Consider the following 8,473-nt stretch of genomic DNA (forward strand, 5'->3'; position numbering starts at 1 on the left):
AAACAAAATTAGGGGCTGCTCTCTGTTGTAACGTAAAAATCAAAGGCCAAATAAATATACATTTCAAACACACATCACAGGGGGATAAAATTCTTCTGATGAAAACACTGAAGCACTGCATACTCACTTCATATCTGACGGACCTACACTAGAGTGAGAAGCATTTACAGAGGAGAAAGTTCCATTGGTTGAGGAGTTTGGGTAGAAAGATAGGGGTTCGTTGGGTAGTAAAAAGGTAGGAGTTGAGGTGAACAGTGGGAAATACAGTCGGTAGGAAAGACAATAGTGAGAAGTAATGTGTCTTGTAGGTAGGGCAGTGGTTGCAGTAAGGAAGGAATGGGGATAAATGCAAAGCGAAAGGAGAGAGGAGCCTTGATGTGGAATGGGTAGTTGAGGAAGAGTTAGGGTTTTTAGGAGGGATAGATATTGAGACAGATCTTATTTCCTGGCAGAGGGCTTTGGTTAAAGTTATCTTGGGATAGGATATGTAGTTCAAATGGCTCTGAGCACTATGGGACTTAACATCTGAGGTCATCAGTCTCCTAGAACGTAGAACTACTGAAACCTAAATAACCTAAGGACATCACACACATCCATGCCCGAGACAGGATTCGAACCTGCGACCGTAGCGGTCATGCGGTTCCATACGGAAGCGTAGGATATGTAGTGTTTGTACATGTAGGAGCATAGGGATATGGGTGTGAAGTCACGGTAGCATGGCAAGATTGGTAATCAGAGAGGAGAAAATGGGGTGGTTGCAATCTACAGTAGTTTGAAGACAGTGTAGGAGATGTGGAGGTGTTCGATGTGGGTGAGGAAGGGTGGGAATTTGATGAGATGGCAGAGGATCTACGTGGGGGGAGGTAAACGGGTGTGGAACGCGAGAGGGTGCACAGTGTTTGAGGAGATGGAGAGAGTTACAGAAGTTTGTTTGAGCAGGGATTTAGGCAATATTTGCATAACAGAGGCTGGGCCAGATCAGGATTTTGTAGTTGTGGCTTGCTAGTAGCTTTACTTTATTGTGGGCCATTTGTTCGATGGTTAGTAGATGAGGTTTCCACGATAGTTGTCGGTTGAGGGTTAGTCCAAAATATTTTAGTATGTTAGTTAGTTGGATAGAGCAGTCGTATATGGTAAGGTATAAGTCATGGAGGTGAATGTTGCAGGTGGTCTGTCCTATTATAAATGGAGGGGTTGATTCCGAGGAGCCATTGGTTACATCAGGAGGCTACGTGATAGAGGTGGGTTTGGAGAGATCGTTGGGATTTCTGGAGTGTAGGATAGAGGGCGAGAAAGCCGTGTCATCAGCATACAGAAGGAAGTGGGCTGGTGCGAGTGGTTTTGGCGTATCAGCAGTGTAAAGGAAACAAAAGAGTGGAGAGAGGACAGAGCCTTGGGGTATTACTGCGCCAGCTGTGGTAGCCGAGCGGTTCTAGGCGGTTCAGTCTGGAACCACGCGACTGCTACGGTCGCAGGCTCGAATCCTGCCTCGGGCAAGGATCTGCGTGATGTGCTTAGGTTAGTTAGGTTTAAGTAGTTCTAAGTTCTAGAGGTCTGATGACCTCAGATGTTAGGTCCCATAGTGCTCAGAGCCATTTGAAACATTTTTGGTATTCCTGCAGAGGCAATGAAGTTATGGGAATTGGTATCGTTAATAGTGGCAAAGGATGGGCGATTGTACAGAAAGGATGCAACAAGGTTGACATACATAATCGGAAGTGCTTATGTCTGGAGTATGAAAAGGACACTGAAACGCCACACACGGTCGTAGCTTTCTCTAGATCGAGAGATACCAAAATTACAGATTTATGGGAGTTCAGCTGATGGGATAGGAGATGAGTGAGATGCAGGAGTCGGTCATCAGGGAACAAATTGGGACGGAAGCTACACTAGTTAAGTGGATGAAAGTGGTGTTGGGTGAAGTGTTGGTGGATGCATTGGGAGATGATACATTCGAAGACCTTGCTGAAGAATGAGGTGAGGCAGATAGGGCGATAGGAACAGGCATCAGCAAGCGTCATTAAGGGGAACACCTAAAATCAGTGAAATTTCTGGTTTGTGTTTACTTGGCATTAGTAACTGCTGCATCATTAGTTTGTTAATACTTGTTATTGTACAGAGTGATTGTTACTAACGCTTAAAAACCCCGAAACGCTGTAGATGACGCTGAGACTAGGAATTTAACATAAGACACTTGGGTCCGCAAATGTCGGGAGGTTCTCTGAAAGTAGATGACATACTCCCCCGTACATGTAGATCTGGACTTGTCTGTCCTACTCTCATCGATAGGGGGCAGTGCTACACATCGCTCCACTAGGGTAGTCTGTTTTCGTTCTTGCATTATCTCATGTGATACGGTACAAGACTACGATCAGTCTGTTTACATTTACGAAAACGGAGTAGCGTCGGTGGGCGACGTGTATCGCTGCTCCTTTTGTGCAGTCGAAGAAAGTAAAAGATACCCTAATGGGAGGAAGTATAACAAAGATGACTTTGAAATCTAAGGTAAGGCGACCTTTTTACGCTTGTAACCTCCCCCTCACTTAACGACCTTAATGACAGTGAAAAATTGAACCGCGTGCACCTAATGGAAATTTGGGAAAAGCAATCGTCACCGAAGTTAATCTGTCGGTAAAGAGGGAGGAAAGGGCTATATCTAACTGAAAGGAAAAATGCAAATGAAATTGGTGGAAAATAATTTTGAAAAGGGGTTAAGTTAATAAAGAGAGTAAATGTGCGGTCGTTACATTAACAAGTAACTGGCGTTAATTACATATTTGAAATTTCCTGAAAATTATGGCCGCCAGTCCTATGGACAACTACTATAATAACTGAAAATGAAAGATTAATGCACATATAATTAGCACTAAAAGCGTGGCAACTGAAGGTTGAGATGTGTTTTGTGAAAACTGAATGTTTGTAAGAAGTAATAAATTTCGCTACACACTGACTTAATTTAGCAAAATAATTAATAAAACCGGAGAACTGAAAGTTACTTAGTGATTGAAATTAATAGTGAACTTTGTTTCTGAAGCACTACGAAATTCAATAAAATAAGCTTAGTCTTGGGCTACCTCAACAATCATTTCAAAAGCTACTTGAATCTACGCAATTTAGAAATAAGAGATTTAGCTTTGAACTTGAATTAAATGATTGTGAACAATTAACTATAGTAAAATTTAGTACGTACCAAACTGAGTTGCAGTCACAGGTAAGTTAAAATATGGTAAGAAAACTCCCACTTTTAATTTGTGCTTGTGTAATCTAAATATTGTAGGAAGCTATGAATACTTTAACTGAACTTTGAAATTAAAGCAGTGAAATCGAATGATATTACTTTAATGCTGGCGTTTGAATTTCAACGACACTCGAGTTCATTCCAGAAAAGGAAGGGACCCTGCTTGGTAATGCAATTGGGACAATGAGCAACAGAGGTTCATGCTAAGTTGCTGTAATTGGGTGATGCAAATGTGACAATTTTAAAAGCTGAGGTCCGCCGTACAGTTCTAAAACTTTACGTGCTTCCAGTCTTCCTTGTTGGTTGATTGAAGGTTTGAAATCGTCGGTCGAGGAGGTGGCGACAGTCACTCATTGTCGGCCGTCGCTGTAGCAGAAGCTGGATGTTGGCGCGCCTCCTTCTCGACTCGGCCACCAGCTAATGCTTCCCGTCCGCGACACCGTGTCAGAAACTATCATAGCAAGTCGAGCGCAACTACATGCTGCCAAACCCCGAAAGTGCGGCAACTCGCGGGAGCGTCACACCACACTCCTGCTCCACCGCCCTACACCAGCCAGACTCCGCTCTGCCCGCGCTCCACGCGGTGGAGTTAACACTACCAAAGATCCTAAACTCTAGGGTTCTCCACACGACATAACGATGTAATCGTTCGATAGCATAGTTTTCCCTAGGCCAGACCCAGCGTAAAAATACATATAATATTTACAAAACAAACCAATTATACATCGATATAAATGTATAAATATATATGCATTTCCGGCGTTACAGGTCAGTAAGACAAGCCGTTGCAGCTGTAGCGGAAAAGAGGAAAAGCCATGGGTGACGCACCAAATGGGAAGGTTTCCACGGAGCCGGCACTGCCAGCGGCCGACACACCCCCAGGCATCACGTCATATAGCCGTGGCGGAACTATGTTGCTTCCCTGGGGTTGCTAGCGAACGGATAGCCACAGCAAAGACAAAACATACAACAAAGGAGTTGCTAGCAGGAAAAACAAGAAACAAAAGTGCAACCAAACGATATGACAACTAATAAACTGGTATGAGAGAGTTTGGCGGCTTTACTTTCGAGTTGGACCTCAACCGACAATCGGGTAGATATTGACCACGCCATCTGCAGAAGTAGTGGTATAGTAGCAATAGCAGTAGAACACACCATTCCAGTCACTGTGTGAAAGCACACGTATTGCTGTGCGAGAGATGCAGGCGAAACTTCGCGCTCACACCCGCTGGTACCGCTCAGTCGGCAAGCTGCCTATTCTGTCTCATCGATTGCATCAGCTGATACACCCACTACTACGGGTTTGGCCTACATCACCGACGACGAGAACCAGCAGACATCACGGCAGCAACGAGAGCTGGGCAGAAACCAGCTACTCCAGCAGTAACTGCGACGCCTCCGGCAAAATCCGCCGCTTCAGTATCCACGGAAGCATCAGCCCTAGGGGAAGCTACAACGTCAGCTGCACTGGCAGTGGCGTTTTGGTATGGTCTTCAGTCCGAGGGCTGATTTGAGCAGCTCCCCATGCTACTCTGTTCTGTGCAAGACTGTTCCTTCATCTCCGAATAAGTACTATAACTTACGCCCTTCTGAATCTGCGAATTTTAGTCCTCTCTGTGTCTCCGGATATGATTTTTATCCCCCACAGTTCCTTCTGGTACTAAACTGGTGATTCATTGATGTATCAGAATGTGTCCTATCAACCGATCCCTGCTTCTAGTCAAATTTTGCCACAAATTTCTTTTCTCCTCAGATCTATTCCTTTCCGCCTCATTAGCTACGCGATGTACCCATCTAATTTTCAGCATTCTTCTGTGGCACCACATTTCGTAAGCTTCTATTCTCTTCCTATCTAAACTGTTTATTGTCCATGATCACTTCCATACATCGCTACATTCCATACAAATACATTCAGAGAAGACTTCCTAACACTTAAGTTTATATACAAGGTTGACAAATTTCTCTTCTCAAGAAACGCTTTTTCACCATTACTAGTCTACATTTTATATCCACTCTACTTCGGCCGCTTTCAGTTACTTTGCTGCGTGAATTAAAAAAATCATCCAGGACGTTCCTTAATCTAATTCCCTCTGCATACTTTATTCGACTACATTGCATTATCCCTGTTTTGCTTTTGTTGATGTTCATTCTTCTGTGGTCCTTTCAAGATACTGTCTTGTCCGTTCAAATAGTCTTTCAATTCCAGTATTGCAATTTCGTAGGCAAACCTAAAAGATTTTATTTCTTCTATCTGAACTTTAACTCCTACTCCAAAATTTCCTTTGTTTTCCCTTACTGTTTGCTCGATGTACAGATTGAACAACATCGGCGATAGGCTAAAATGCTGTCTCACTCCCTTCTCAACCTATGCCTCCGTTTAACATTCCTCGATTCTTATACCTTCCGATTAGTTCCTGAATGACACAAACAGCCTTTCGCTCCCTGTTTTTTACCAATGCTACGTTCAAAATTTTAGAGAGATTATTCAAGTCAGCATTGTAAACGGCTTTCTGTGAGTCTAGAAATCCTATAAGCGTAGGTTTGCCTTTCCTTCACCTACCTTCTAAGATAATCTGTAAGGTCAGTATTGCTTCCCGTGTTCCTCCACTTCTCCGCAATCCAAAGTGATCTTCGCCGACGTCGGCTTCTACCAGTTCTGCCATTCTTCTGTAAAGAGTTCGTGTTAGTATTTGCAGCCATGACTTATTGAACTGATTTTTCGGTAATATTTAAGTTGTTAGCACATGCTTCCTTTGGAATTAGAATAATTAAATTCTTGTGAGGGTATTTCGCCTGTCTCAAATATCTTGCATACCAAATGGAAGAGTTTTGTCGTGAGTGATTACCCCAAGTGTATCATCAGTTCTGACGGAATGTTGACTCTCCTGGATGCTTGTTTGGACTTACATCTTTCAGGGCTCTGTTAAATTCTCTTCGCAGTATCATGTTTTCCATTTTACCTTCAGCAAAATCCTCTTCAGTTTCTATAGTATTGCCATCAAGTACATCACATTTGTTTTCACCCTATACACGCCTTCCAACTTTCAGCTTTTCATTCATTGCCTAGGACTGGTTTTCCATCTGAACTATTGATATTCACACAGCTGCTTCTTTTTCCTCCAAAGGCATCTAGGCGATATCTGTTTTTCGCCTAGTGAAACATTCCCTTAATCTTTATACACTCCTGGAAATGGAAAAAAGAACACATTGACACCGGTGTGTCAGACCCACCATACTTGCTCCGGACACTGCGAGAGTGCTGTACAAGCAATGATCACACGCACGGCACAGCGAACACACCAGGAACCGCGGTGTTGGCCGTCGAATGGCACTAGCTGCGCAGCATTTGTGCACCGCCGCCGTCAGTGTCAGCCAGTTTGCAATGCCATTCGGAGCTCCATCGCAGTCTTTAACACTGGTAGCATGCCGCGACAGCGTGGACGTGACTTTGACGGACTTTGAGCGAGGGCGTATAGTGGGCATGCGGGAGGCCGGGTGGACGTACCGGCGAATTGCTCAACACGTGGGGCGTGAGGTCTCCACAGTACATCGATGTTGTCGCCAGTGGTCGGCGAAAGGTGCACGTCCCCGTCGACCTGGGACCGGACCGCAGCGACGCACGGATGCACGCCAAGACCGTAGGATCCTACGCAGTGCCGTAGGGGACCGCACCGCCACTTCCCAGCAAATTAGGGACACTGTTGCTCCTGGGGTATCGGCGAGGACCATTCGCAACCGTCTCCATGAAGCTGGGCTACGGTCCCGCACACCGTTAAGCCGTCTTCCGCTCACGCCCCAACATCGTGCAGCCCGCCTCCAGTGGTGTCGCGACAGGCGTGAATGGAGGGACGAATGGAAACGTGTCGTCTTCAGCGATGAGAGTCGCTTCTGCCTTGGTGCCAAAGATGGTCGTATGCGTGTTTGGCGCCGTGCAGGTGAGCGCCACAATCAGGACTGCATACGAGCGAGACACACAGGGCCAACACCCGCCATCATGGTGTAGGGAGCGATCTCCTACACTGGCCGTACACCTCTGGTGATCGTCGAGGGGACACTGAATAGTGCACGGTACATCCAAACCGTCATCGAACCCATCGTTCTACCATTCCTAGACCGGCAAGGGAACTTGCTGTTCCAACAGGACAATGCACGTCCTCATGTATCCCGTGCCACCCAACGTGCTCTAGAAGGTGTAAGTCAACTACCCTGGCCAGCAAGATCTCCGGATCTGTTCCCCATTGAGCATGTTTGGGACTGGATGAAGCGTCGTCTCACGCGGTCTGCACGTCCAGCACGAACGCTGGTCCAACTGAGGCGCCAGGTGGAAATGGCATGGCAAGCCGTTCCACAGGACTACATCCAGCATCTCTACGATCGTCTCCATGGGAGAATAGTAGCCTGCATTGCTGCGAAAGGTGGATATACACTGTACTAGTGCCGACATTGTGCATGCTCTGTTGCCTGTGTCTATGTGCCTGTGGTTCTGTCAGTGTGATCATGTGATGTATCTGGCCCCAGGAATGTGTCAATAAAGTTTCCCCTTCCTGGGACAATGAATTCACGGTGTTCTTATTTCAATTTCCAGGAGTGTACTTATCCTATAGCCATTCCTGTTTACCCTTTTTGCACTTTTTGACAGTGTCACTCTTTATACGTTTTTATTCCCTTTCGCCTGCTTCACTTGCTGCGTTTGCATACTTTCTCATCTCATCAATTAAATTCAATATCCCTTATACAATCCAATCTACTAGACCTTGTCTTTTCGCTTATTTAATCCTCTGCTGCCCTCACTATCCCGTATGCCAAAGCTACCCAGTCATATTCGACTGTATTTCTTTCCCTTGCTCTATTCAAACACTGCTTAATGCCCCCTCTGAAACTCTCAACAACCTCTGGCTTTTTCGACTTATCCAGTTCTTATCTCTTCAGTTAACAACATTTTGCAATTTCTCTAGTCTTAATCTAAAGTTGATAACCAACAAATTGTGGTGAGAGGCGACATTGGTTCCTTTAAAGGTTGTACAATTTAAAATTTGGTTCCTAATTCTGTTAACTTATCATTATACAATCAATATGAAACATTCTTGTATCTGCAGGTGTCTTCGACATATCCAGCCCTTTTTCATGATTCTTGAACTAAGTCTATGTTCTGATTAAATTACACTCTGTATAAAATTCTACGAGGTGATTTCCTCTTTTATTTCTTTCCCCCAGTTCATGTTTAATTGCTATTTT

This window comes from Schistocerca gregaria, chromosome 8 (genome assembly GCF_023897955.1).
Source record: "Schistocerca gregaria isolate iqSchGreg1 chromosome 8, iqSchGreg1.2, whole genome shotgun sequence".
NCBI classification, from domain to species: domain Eukaryota; kingdom Metazoa; phylum Arthropoda; class Insecta; order Orthoptera; family Acrididae; genus Schistocerca; species Schistocerca gregaria.